The sequence below is a fragment of the Haliaeetus leucocephalus genome, unplaced genomic scaffold (genome assembly GCF_000737465.1).
Source record: "Haliaeetus leucocephalus isolate CR32 unplaced genomic scaffold, Haliaeetus_leucocephalus-4.0 Scaffold752, whole genome shotgun sequence".
Classification (NCBI taxonomy): domain Eukaryota; kingdom Metazoa; phylum Chordata; class Aves; order Accipitriformes; family Accipitridae; genus Haliaeetus; species Haliaeetus leucocephalus.
Genome location: NW_010973188.1, coordinates 3,581,010 through 3,593,937, shown reverse-complemented (window position 1 = coordinate 3,593,937; position 12,928 = coordinate 3,581,010). Strand labels below are relative to the sequence as shown.

Below are 12,928 nucleotides of genomic sequence, written 5' to 3'. Positions count from 1 at the left end.
GGCGCGATCGCGGCGCTGGGGAGTCGCGGGGAGGCGGGCCCGAGGCTCGCCTGAAAACAGGTGTAGTGGCGGGGGGGGGGGTTTCGCGGGGGGAGAGGCCGGGCTTGGTTCAGGCCCTTGGTGCCGGGGGGTTCCCCTGGCTCTTTTTCACCTCTTCTTGTTTTTCAAGCACGAACGGTTCCTACTCTTCGGGTCAGAGATACTCGTGTGGGCAGCACGCAGGCGTTTTTCTTCTGTAAAATGTATTGGCGTGGTTACTAAAGGATTAAACCGGGATGGAAGCCTGTGATGTATAGGGCTGTATTTTTTCATTTTGGTTTGTTAGATGTGCTTGTGGATAACATAATGTCGAACCTTCCAAAGGTTAGGAGAAATGCGTTATGCGGGATAGGTGTACTTCTAGTTCTTATTGATAACTGATGCTGTAGTAATTTATTTCTTGAGCCTTAATCTGGGTTTGTTAAGAAGGCTTATTTCTTACAGGTGTCACTTGTCTCATAGCTCAGAATTATTTAAGATCAGAGCCCTTCATAAAGTTATTTGAGGGTATGTTTTTATATATGTTTGCATAGTTCCTCAGGCTGCTGAGTATCTTGACTTTCTCTGGCGCTAGTAACAGTATCCCTGCTCTTATGTCAAGGAGGCATGATTATGTACTGACTTCATGGAGGCTAAGACTGTAGCATCTCCATAACCACGAAGCAACTTTCTTCATTGCACATTGATGTTTTTGTACTGTTTACAAGCTGGCTCTATAGCAAAAGATCTGTATGCCGTTAACAGCTTTTGTTCCTGGTTCATTAATGGTTCTGAAATTGTGGTACTTGTCAGAATATTGGCGAGAGCAGGGGGCTTATTTAGTGTGTTGTGAGACCAGCCCTAGAAAGATACCATTCTTCCTAGTTGTGTGTTTCCACATCAGGCTCTCCTTAGAGTTGTATAGTTGGGCATTACTAATAAGACCTAGCTTTGCTGAGTGGTGGTAGCCAAGGGTTGATGTTTGCCACCTGAATGTGGCATAGTAATGTTAAGAATTGTATGGAGGTGCCATAGTCTAGGTAATGAGTGTACTTTCACCTTGAAAACCAGCACCTCTATTACAATGTAAAACGGAAGAGAACAGGACAAAAATCTGTGATTTCCTTTCATAAGTTAATGGTGGTCCATTGTAAAGTGTAAGGGTTAAGTGTTTGGGGCAATAAGAAAGTTTTGTGGAATTATTAAGAAGCTGTCAGCTGCTTTTGTTGTTGATTGCTTGTATTGAAAATGAGACTTTTGTGTGATGCTTCCCACTTTGTTCAGAATTCAGATCACTGCTTCTGTAATTGTTTCTTGTACTGTGCTCTCTCCTAAAGTGCTTTTATTGTTAATAACTTCATTTTTTACTTTTCTTCAAGCTATTGCGAGAATTTGAGAATTGCTTTTAAGTTGTGGATGAAGAGGGCATAAATCAAGGACTTAATCTGTGGTTGGTTGTCTGTGTAGATGTTTAATTCTCATGAACAGAAAAAGAATTGAACTGTAAATCAAAGCCTAAGCTGTTGTTTTATACTTCTCTGTGATAGAATCCTTGCAAGGGATTTGATTTAGTATTCAGAATGCTAATGGCAATTCTCCCCTAAACAGTGACTATTTAAAAATAACTTACTGCTTTGCTTCTGTTACATACGTTCAGTCTTGTATACTTCCTTTAGTGTCAGTCTTCTTTGTGAGCATGATTGTAAAAGATGGATTCTACTCCTCCTCCCATGAAACAACAGATTTGCTTGCAATCTACCCAAATTTTATCTGTGCAGTGTAGCTGATGATTACATTACTGGAAAAAAAATTATAACCTTAGTTTAGTTTGAAGAAACTTTGAATGAATGTCCTTATAGATTCTGACCGGCATGCCTGTCGGAAATCTGGTTCATCTCAGCGGTTGGTGTCTGTTGGGGCTGTTAGCAACCGTGTTCACTCTTGTTCTCTCCCTCCTCAGCCCTTCTTTGGGAAGAGGAGGAAAATGGAATTCAACTGTTCTCTGACGTCTGCCACTCTGTATAGTGTGAGCTCTTTTCATGTAAGGTAGTAGTAGCTGGACACTCAGACCTGTGGACCAACTCTGTTGCTGCTCCCTCCCCTGCCAAAAATGACAGGTCAAAGGATATTGTTGCTTCAGGGACTTCTGGTGCTATAACTAAAAATAGAGTCCCTGGGAACTAAAACTGCTTCTCTTGGGAGACTGCTTGTCCTCCTTGGTAATTAGGGCTGTAGGTCTTTTGCCTGGGCAAAGGATTTATGTTGGACAGAAATGCTATTGCTCATTACCTGAGGAAAAACAAAACATACCAGGCCTCTCTTTCTAGAAAGCAGAGCAAGAAAAAGGATCCCCCATCAAGGCAGGGGCAGAGAAAAGGAAACACCACCAGGCCTCAGTGTTGCTTTTATTTGTAGTTGCAGCTCACTGCCACAATACATTAAGGTTTGAGCTCATTCTCAGTGAAAAGACAGAACCTGTGGAATACTGAATCTGGTAGAGCAGTGGAGGTTGCCTTTATTAGAACATAAATGCAGATTGCTCTCTATCGTGTGTAAAAGAGCAAGACAGAAGATTCACAGCCAAAAGACAGTTCAGTTACAGATCAAGTCCAAGCATTAGGATGTAGTCTCTGGTCTGCGTGCTTCAGTTTCTCATGCGAACATCATTGGTCTGATGTATGTGATGATCCAGGGTTTGTTCTTCTCAGTCCAAACTGTAGGAATCCAATAAGGATTATGATGATTATTATTATACTACACTGAATCTTCATCAGATCTCTCTTGAAAGTGTGTGATCATCTTTAACTGTTTCTTGTATGGGCACTGTAGGCCTATTAGAGGGCCAGGTGATCATTTGCAACAGCCTGGAGCATGGCAGTGAATAAGAATACCATTGGTAAGGGGAAAATCAGGTGATCCTTTAACATTAATCTTTGTCTTACCTGGTCACAAGGTTGTCCATTTTATTATACCAAGGCCGTTGCATGCACACTATGCATTTCAGAGAGCCAGACTGGGAGTGCAAGGACAATTCTTGTGATTACTGGATATTATGCATTTGCGTGTTTGCTAGTAGTGGTTAGTCAGGACTAGTTTTGAATCTGTCATGCAAGTCTATCAACTACTTTATTTTCCCTCTTAGGCATTTAAATATTTGTGTGCTTTCAGTTTCACATTGAACACTAGTGGCCAAAGAGCATGAATGATCATTCTTCAAATACAGCACTAAGGATGAGCCTTTTCCTCTGCCTCAAAAAAAAAAACCAAAAAAACCAACCCAAAACAAAAAAGCCGGACAACCCCCCACTGAAGAATCAAAACAAACTTCCAGAATAATCTTGAGTGACTCTCTTAGTGTTCACAGAGATGTTTGATTTATCAGTTCCTTTTATTTACAAATAAAATAAGAAAACTGCTTGAACTGGACAGTGCTGTAATTCCCAGAGAAGCTTGGCCAGGAACACAATAGGATGTACTGTCAGATGGACAGTGACCATCTTGAATGTTTCTTGAATGTAGGTTTTTCTAGATTAATTTGACATAGCAATAGCTTCGGAGCCTTGTTCACTAAAATGCAGTGTTTCATAGCTAAAGCCTTCTAAATTACTATAGAGACCCTAACAGTAATCAAACTACAGACTTCTGAATCCATACAGGAAAAGATCTGTTCATTGTACATATGTACCAGTTCCTGTAGGGGAAACTGAGAGTCTACATTGTCACCAGAGGCCCTCAACCGCTGTTCCTCCAATAGAAGAATTTAGAATGAAATAGGTCCCAGCCCAGGAGGCTCACCTGTGGCAGCAAGTTCAACACCATCATCTATCTGTCAGCATTCCCTTTTGGGAAGTCCTGTTTGTCTTCAGCTGGCTCACTTTGAATTATGGAGCCTTGGAAATCTATCAAGGGATACCCAGTTCTGTTTCTTTTTTGATTACTTTCGATGTGATGCAGGAGGCAAAACAAGAAGAAAAGATTCTCTTTTGCGGCTTGGAAGTCATAGAGCGAGTGTACGCTTCTTATAATCTCTAGGAAGAAACTGTTGGGATACTCTGCCATCCAATTCTAGGCTTGAATTATTTGAAGACATCATCAGCAGTTTCAACTGTGTCAAGCTCACTGTGGTAATACTGCTCAAGTTGTCTCCGTCATTCCTCAAAATTGGGGCGAGTTTCTTCATCTTCTTGGCTCTTATTTTCATTTGTTCAATTATGAGGCAAATATTAATAATGAAGGCTGTTGCAATTAATACAGAATTTTCTCCTTGTTTACTTTCTCATCGCATGGGGAGTGTTGTCAAATATCTAGTGATCTGCTACAGCCCACCTTGTGTTTGAGTATACTTGGATGACAATGCTAATCTGGGTAAAATGCTTCTCAGAGAGATCATTCTGTTGATTTATGTGATCTTAAGGTCATTCATGAAGAGCCTTAAGCACTTCAAAGAACAGAATAGGTGAATTGTTAGATTTCAGTTCAGTGTTTCATACCAGTAAAGATTCTAGACCGCTGTGTGTTCCATTTGTCTGCTAGCTTAATCAGAGTATGTCAGTTATCCCTTCTTACTTGCCATGCATCTTGCCAGACTGTCAAGATGCCATTAATTGATATCTCCAGGCTCTGTGGAAGCACATCTGTATTATCTTCTGCAGAAGCTCAAATAGAGTAAAAATAGAGATCTCTTCTTTTCACATGCCTTTAAAGGGATGTTTGCATTACTATGTTTACTGCAGTGATCCAGAAGTAACAGCAGACAGCGATGCAGGCATATGTTATGTTGCCAGACAAGATAGCACAACATTTTTCATTTTATTGACAGATCATTCATATCTGGGCTGATGGATTTGTGGCTGTCATTGCAACAATGGCACTATATTATTAAGGGTTGTAGAATGCTTTGATGTCAGATAATCAGAAATTTCCTAGCCCTCTGCAAATGGACTTTAAAAAGGTCTTTTGCAGGAAGATGTATCTTGAAATACTTCTTACTGACCCGAAGAGGAAATACTGTGCTCCGTGTCAGGGATTTGAACTTTGACTTCCTGCCCCATTCCATCTCACAGATAGTTAAGGCGTTTCTCATTGATATGAACAATCCTCGGGAAGATACTGATTTTCAGCCTCAGTGCTGATTGTGGCCCAGCTTTGGTGAAGACAGCTTTTAATATGCTTATGTGGTAAACCCTTCAACTCAGCTCTCAGTCATATGGTATACTGTAATATACAAAATACAGAAAAAACTTGGCAGAAATATGTTCTGGCAGAGATAATTGATTAGTTCAAGTCCAGGACATTATGAAAGGAAGCAGGAAAATCTCTATTGGCCTGGAAGTAATGGGAATGTGGAGAAGGTTTTTGCTTTGGATTGCCCAGCCTAGTGATCTTTAGAAGCCCTGATCTTTTTACTATTCTGAACATCATTGTGATCAGTGGTTTGGATCTAGTATACTCTCTTGTCCTGTAATTGGTCCTTTCTAGCAGCCCACCATAATGTTAGCTGGCTCAGTAGAAACCCTTTCTGAGTCTTTAGTTATATTGTTTATAACTATTTTTATGGTTACTATTGCACTGGTATCCATAACTTGAGCTTGAGTGAAATGCAACACCTAGAGTTTTATAAAACAGTATAAGAAAAGTCTGTCCTAGACTGAAGATTCACCTTAATTGTTTCTCTCAAGCTTTTAATGATGATTATGTCTGATTTTTTGGTATGGTGTTGATCTGTTATTTCAGGTTTTCTTTCCAAGTTACTTTCAAATCAGGAAACAAAGCTGTCCATTCTTGCTGTTTTGAGGATTCTTTAATTCTCCCTGAACAGTATGATGTCTTTAAAAAAAATGCTTCTTAGGCTGTCTTGGAGATGGAGATAAGGCTTACAACAATGTGGACTCTAGGACAACTTTTGAGCATATCAGTCTGTCCTAGGTCATGCTGTGAGATAGCTTGTTGCATGTTGTCTATTCCACTGGGATCAGTAGCTGCTCACCTTTTTTTTTTTTAATTTTTAAATAAAAAATTTACACATGGATCAGTTCACTTTCCTGATGGTTCTTAAGTGATGCCACAGTATCGTGTTCTGTTGTTAGAAAGCTGTCCTTTAAATAGTTAATGCTCTCTTAATTGCAATGACTGCTTACAGTCACCACATGAGTGCCTGTCACTGAGTGGACAGTTCAAGAAAGAACAGCTATTGCCCCCAGTTATTCCGTTTGTGAAGTACATGTGGATGCTAACACTTGGCAGCTTTTGGTTTCTGTGGAGTCAAATACTGGACTGTGTATTGACCCAATTCCTTGCTGCCTTGTCTTTGGGAAGAGTATCAGGATTTGGTAAAGGACCCAGTGCACACTGCTGGTCCAAAAATAGACAGGGAATCTGGTATATGCAAAACATTAATTTGGAAGATTTGCATGTATGTTAGGGGAAAGAGCGCTCCACAGATAAGGATGATGCACAAGAAGCAGGGGAGAAAGAACAGCTTTTGTTTTACAGCCTGGATTAAAAGTGTAAAATTGTGGAAATAATAACTCATCTGTCACATAAATACAAACACTATTCTGTTTAAAATTTTCTTGAGGTGTTTGCCAGGGCTGTTCAGTGAGTATTTTATTGTTAATTTTTTGAATGTGTAACTTAAGTGAGGAGGGAATTTGCTTATCGTTTAAGTAGTCTTGAAAATTAGTAGCATTAGTGAAAACACATACCCAGTCTCAAGTGCTGGTTAGTGAAGACTTACACAGCATACAGTCTGTCGGCAGTTCTTCAGTCCACTGTACAGTTCATGGAGGGAAAACTGTTTGATCCACTGCATGTCCTTGACCAGACTGAGTGTGAAGCAATCAGCATCTTGCCTGAGCATTTGGCAGCTGTAGGAGAAGAGTTTGATAAACTCTGTTTACAGGGCAACAGGCTACAGAGACTTTATCATGCAAAACTCCTTATGGAAAGGAAGAGCTGGGAGGGTGAGGAATGGGACTGAGAACTGTAATGGGGTAGCTGGATTACAATGGGGAGAAGGTTAGAAGGGGTTAGAGAAGAAGGAAACTGGGCAGGTGGCAGTGAAGACTGGGAAGATATGGAGTGTTTTATTGGAGAGCAAGAAGGCGTTGTGGTTATTGTGGAGAAACACTGGGATAGACTTAGTTGACCTGTCTTCTATGGGATCCTAGATTCATATTGTGATGTAAACGATGACATGCAACACTGCTCGATAGACTTTTTTAATAATGGATTTTTTTTGTTCAGTTTCCTATAGCTTTTGTAAGTCAGAATTAACAAGATTAGCATTTTTCAACAAATAATCTTAGGTTCCCTCTCCATTCAATACAGAGAAAGGAAAAGTCCTTACTCTGAACTTTTGGAGGAACCTGCTTCCTATTACCTGTAGAAGGAGCCTGGCAAGACCTGTCTTACAAGGCTTAACTTAGTTTTTTTGAATGTCCCCTTTTAGTGACAGAACTAAGGTTAAACTTACATAGTCACCATGTTCAAGTATTCCTATGCTGCAAATAGGTGTCTTAAACATATAAGATCTTTCAATTTTGCCAGCTTCTCTAAAGAATTTGAAAAGGCATCCTAAAGAATAGTTTCACTTTTAAATATAACTTAAACATGAATGGATCTAGTCTGTTCTACTTCAACTTTCCTATGTAGAAGCAGTTATTGGGAGAATGTGAGAATGCGTTTAATTAATTTGAAGCACTCATAAGAATTTAGTGGAGTTGGAGCCTGGTATACTGGACTCTGAACTGACTCATAATACCAGAATGAGATCTTGGAGTTGTGCTAGAAATAGGAAATAACAGCTAAATGCTCAGTAGTTATCATATAAGCAATTACTAGAGAAATTGTCAAGAACCCAACTGAGAATATAAGTCCATTTCAATGCCTGTACGTGTGCAATTTTGATATTTCCATCTCAAAAAGAGTATAACAGAGCTAGAAACTTAAGGTGTGCGATGGCTTATGTATGTGAGACAGTATTTAACCTGAAAAAGGTGATGGTGGGGATGATTGGGAATGGGGTGGTAAGAGAGTGAGAGAGGTTTGCAGAATTCTGGATGTGTGAAAAATGTAAATTGGGAGTTGATTGTCTCTTCTAGTACAAGAGCTGAGGGCATCAAAAGAAGTAACTGAGAAATAGGAAAATATGGAGCTTCTGGCTACAGAGCATTGTGGATGCTGGATGTTTGTGGAATTACAACAGCGTTGGACAAACTGATAGAAGAACGACTTATCAAAGGTCATTATATAAAAAAGAAATCACTTCTGGCTCAGAAGGTCCCTGAGTACAAATTAGCAGGGCCTGTGAGTGTTACAGCAAAGTACCATTGTATACATAACCTTTCTTAAATTATTCACTAACCACTTGGTTTAGACCACTGTCTTGAACAAAATCTGAGGTTATTTGCATTTTCTTCTGATGCAGTATGGTTGCTTCTGTGTTCAGTGTTGTATTTCCTTAAAATTAATGTCAAAAAGAGAAAGGTAGTAACTCAGCAGTCTAACATAGCTGTTGAACTACTGCTGCGGTAATGGAAGACTGCTGTTATATTTCCTCCTAAACCCTTTTATCTGCAGACTAAACAAGCCCAATTATTTTAGTCTGTCTTCACGTGTTGTGTGCTCCAGCCCTCTAACTGTCTTAGTACCCCTTCATGGGACTCTCACGTATGTGGTGATATCTGAGATGGAGGACCGAAGCTGGACATGGTATTCTGGAAGTGGGGTCAGAATTGCTGAGTAGAGGAGACTAATCTTCTCCCTTGATCTGCCACCTGTGTGATCCCCTGTGTGGTAACAGTTTGTTGCTGCAAGGATGCATTGGTGCCTCTTGTTCAGCCTGTCCATCAGGATCCCCAAGTTCCTTCTGTTGGGTTACCACCTAGACAGTTGGTCCCCAGCTTCTATTGATGTGTGGGGTTATAATCCATACCAGGTGTAAGACCTTGCATTTGTCTTTGTTGAACTTCAGGAGGTTTGTGTCAAGCCATTTCTGTGGCTTTTTGAGATCCTTTTAAAAGGCAGCCCTGCCATTTAATGCATCAGTTACCCTCAGTCGCCTCCCGTTTGGTGTCATCCACAGTCTTACTAAAGTTGCAGTCTGTCCCATCATCCAAGCCATTGATGAAGATAGTAAACCATACCAAGCTTTGCTGAATGCCACTCATAACTGGCTGCCAGGTAGGTGTTGAATCATTAACTACTAACTTTGCGCATGACAGTGACTAGCTGGTTTTCCACTTGCCTTGTAGCCCACCCATCTGCTTTTGAGAACTTGCTGCTTCTCTCAGTTTGGTATTTTGGCAGCCCCTTATAATATTGGGGCTTGGGGGGTGGAATCTAAACCATTTCCTGCCAAGCAGTCTTGGGAGTTTAAAAAGTGCTGTAACTGGAGATGTTTTCTCCTGTTACGGAGGCTGCAGGATACATAAAGGGTGAACTCAGATGCTCTAGCCTCTTTAGTGACAAAAAGACGAACTGGTGGTAAAATTTAATCTGGCAAAGGTTCTTTGTTGTGAAATGCTGCGAAGGGAATTGCTCTTGAAGAATAGGAACTTGCTGTTACTGAGCTGTGAAGTATTCCTTGCTTGTCTCTGGTTCTGGGTGGATGCTGTGTAATCTGTCTGTCTGTAGTTTGTGAAAGACAACTTTCCTGAAAATTTTTGATCATAGTTTTTCACTTTGAGAAAAATTTTGAAGAAGGCATTGTCTTCTGTGGGGTGTTTGCAGGAGAATTGCAGGGACTTAAGTTTTCACAATTTACCTGAATTTTGCAGGAAGGATTGTAGAATACCTTGTGAAATCTTTCATAATTTGTTCTCGGAATAATGGTATAAAGCTTTGTGAGCAGTTGTTTCTGTATGGTGTATAAGGCGGCAGCCATGTTAGGTACATGGAGATCTGAAACAACATAAAGAGCATGGGCACAAAGAGCTCACCAGTGTCTTCCTGCTGATTCAGTCTTGGTTTAAGTCTGCAGAGTGGAAGAGGACCCTATGCCTGCAAAGCTAGCGAAATATGAACTGCCTTGATCTCAGTGGGTTTTTGTTTATGTTCTGAAACCTTTAAAGTGTTAATGTTAGCAGCTGTTAGTAGTTGCTTGATTAGACACATCTAGTTAATATTCATGTGGCAGTCTCTAATGCTTTGGCCCAGATAACACATCTTCCTACTCTAATAAGGATTATTAAAACCAGCTATCATATAATGAAACTGATACTGAAACAATTCTGTCCTGTTTGTTGCTAAAGGAAAAGATAAACTGTAGATCTACAGGTCTTGTTCTTGATTAACTAAATCCAGTTTTGGCAAATAAGGGAGTTTGAAGGCACTTTGTGATTTTAAGCTGGGTATTTCTGCCTCCTTTGGCATTCTTGCTGTTCGGAGAACATTTTCAGAGTTTTTTTTCCATGTTTCAGCTCTGAATGAGTTTTTGCTTTATTCAGTCATTTTGGACTGTTCTTCCAGGTGATGTGGCAGATGGAGGTGTGTGTATATAGTGAAATCTGAAAGAGAAAATGTTGCTTGTGTATAGCTGGTTTAAGCCCATCTACATCACTCGTCTAGAATAGCAACTTGAACTTGTTTTCATCCAATAGATTCCTTTCCATCTTTTGCTCAAGTCTGAGAATGTTTTTTTTTGGGGGGGGAGGAAAGGAGGGACCCATGGAGTGTCTTTGCAGCAGAGTGCTTTGCTGAGGTGATGTTTAGAGCAAATAAGGGGCTAGGCCTGGACCTGGAAGATGAAACTGCACTGCTGAAGTTTCCACTGAAGATGTAGGTGAGGAGGAGAAGAGGAGGAACAAGAGAGAATCTATAACTGATAAATTCAGTAATGATGAGCAGTCATGGCCTGGTTTGGCCATGCCTTAGCCATCTTCTCGTTACTGTGTTCCCAAATGTTCATAACCATGTGTTTGTTTTCTTTGGGAACCACTGATGTGAAACAATTCAGAGACAACTTTCTCCTTTTTGAACCAGACTTGCAGTGGTTTGCTTTTTGGGCTCTTTTGTGTGAAAATGTTGCCCTTTGCAGCTAATCCGTAATTGTGATTTTACGTAGTATTAGTTCAAAATAGTTTCCTGCAAATATAGCAAGTTAAGACAGCAAGTTAAACTTTAAGACAGTTTGGGGGGTTTGTTTTTTTTTTTGTATGTACTGTAGAACTTCCTCAAACTGTAGGTGTTCTGATATGCTTGTCTTGGCAAACTTGTTTTACTTAGGTAGCATACAATGAGATGTTATACTTGCTAACTGGATTTTTCAGTTTGTTTTATGATTGTGTGAATTGGTAGCAATAGGAAAGGCACCTGCCTCACAACATATGAGGATAACTGGTACATATGGTTTTTTTAATCGCAGGTACATGTGAAAAATGTGTGAGAAGTAGCTGAGCAATGTTCTGGCATGAAGCATTTTGTCTCTAATGGAAAGGATAGTTTTGCTGTCTGCTAACCTGGCTTCAGGAAGGAGAATTTCACACACCTTATTACTATGAGTGATATCTCGTAAACTTGAAGCTTTACACCCACACTTCACAACAGAAAGGGGAAAATTAAAATTTTATTTTTAATTCTAACAGTAAATTTTAAGGACTTCTGCAGTTGTACCATTCCCTTCTCTTGAGTTTTTAGATTCTCTTGCCTTTAAATAGCTTGATGTTCAAAGCTAATGATACAAAGTTAAGAGGATAGATAGGGCTTTTGATCTCCTGAAACCTTATCCATTTAGCTTCCCCTGGTTTTGAAATGAGTACTGAGGTATTGTTTGGATATTGTAGTTTAAATTAGAAGTGCAAAATCAGTGCACAAAATGTGTGTGTTTTGCTGAGCTGATGGGATTTCTATTTCTGCAAAAAATTTCCTTTAATTCTTAATCTAAAGACCTAGCTGCATTCATAGGTCAGTTATGGATGTTACTTTAGATATTTGATTGGTCTTGGATCTTAGCATTATGGAAGTAGTGCTATGATGCATATGTTTACCACTCTGACTTTATAGCTGCAGATAAAAGTGTTAGTTTACTGTAATTTAGAAACTGTTTGGGTTTTTTGCATGCTGTGCATTGGGAGCTTCTTGTCAAGAGAATTACTGACTTTGTGATATGCTTTACTGCCATTCCTGGCTAGCAGTTTTCAAGGTGAATTAACTTTTTTTCAATATTAGAAGAGATCAAAGGTGTTACTATCAACATTAACCTACATCTGTTCATGATGGTGGCCTTGCATATTCAGGTGACAGACACTTTCTCTTAAGCTCTAAAGCTTTGAGGCTAAAGCTATCTGTAGCAGAGAAATGGAGACAAGTTTTTTCATTCTTCTACTTGAAACGCAAGGCCAATTCTCTGATTAGTTTGGTTCATCTTGATGCCTGCAGACAAGGGGGCACAATAGATGCTGCTTAGATTGTTATGTATTCTCCAAACAAGTCTTTTTTGTAATATTTTTTGTAGGTCAGATTTTGATCACAGGAACTTGCTGATCTCTGTTCTGTATTGTTTGAAACAAAGACGGCGGAGGGGGAATGTTCCTTTTCTCAAATTCTTTGTTTCTGCAATCTGATGTTTATTTGCTTTTAAGTTTCAGGTTGCTAGATCTATAATGTAGTATGCTATTGGGCTTGCACTTCTAGCATTCTAGCAGCCTGCCAGGTTTCCTTATAGGAACTGACAAAATGCTTAATGACTTCTTTGAGTTGTTTTGTTTTTAATTCTATACAGATAAGTGGGAGATCTTGGGAGAAGCTATGATCCACTTGTGCCAAGACTGAAAAGCAAAATTATTAAAAACTTTAAATGACTATTTCTCCTTCCACCACCCAAAATAAATTACAACTGAAAAAATTGGGGCTAAAATGAGAATAACAGTTGGGTTTTAATGATCTGGCTTAAGTCATTTAGTGAGTTTAT

The 12,928-nt window shown here is 39.6% G+C and overlaps 1 protein-coding gene across 1 annotated transcript in view; it reads left to right on the top strand.

Annotated features, from left to right (window-relative positions):
* Nucleotides 1-9,103: 9,103 nt before the first annotated feature.
* Nucleotides 9,104-12,928, top strand: part of BIRC6 (baculoviral IAP repeat containing 6) — a 177,007-nt gene continuing 173,182 nt past the window's right edge. Inside the window, exon 1 of the mRNA XM_010581233.1 lies at nucleotides 9,104-9,201. The gene's annotated coding sequence lies outside the window, so the exon portion shown is untranslated. The remainder of the gene's footprint in view (nucleotides 9,202-12,928) is intronic.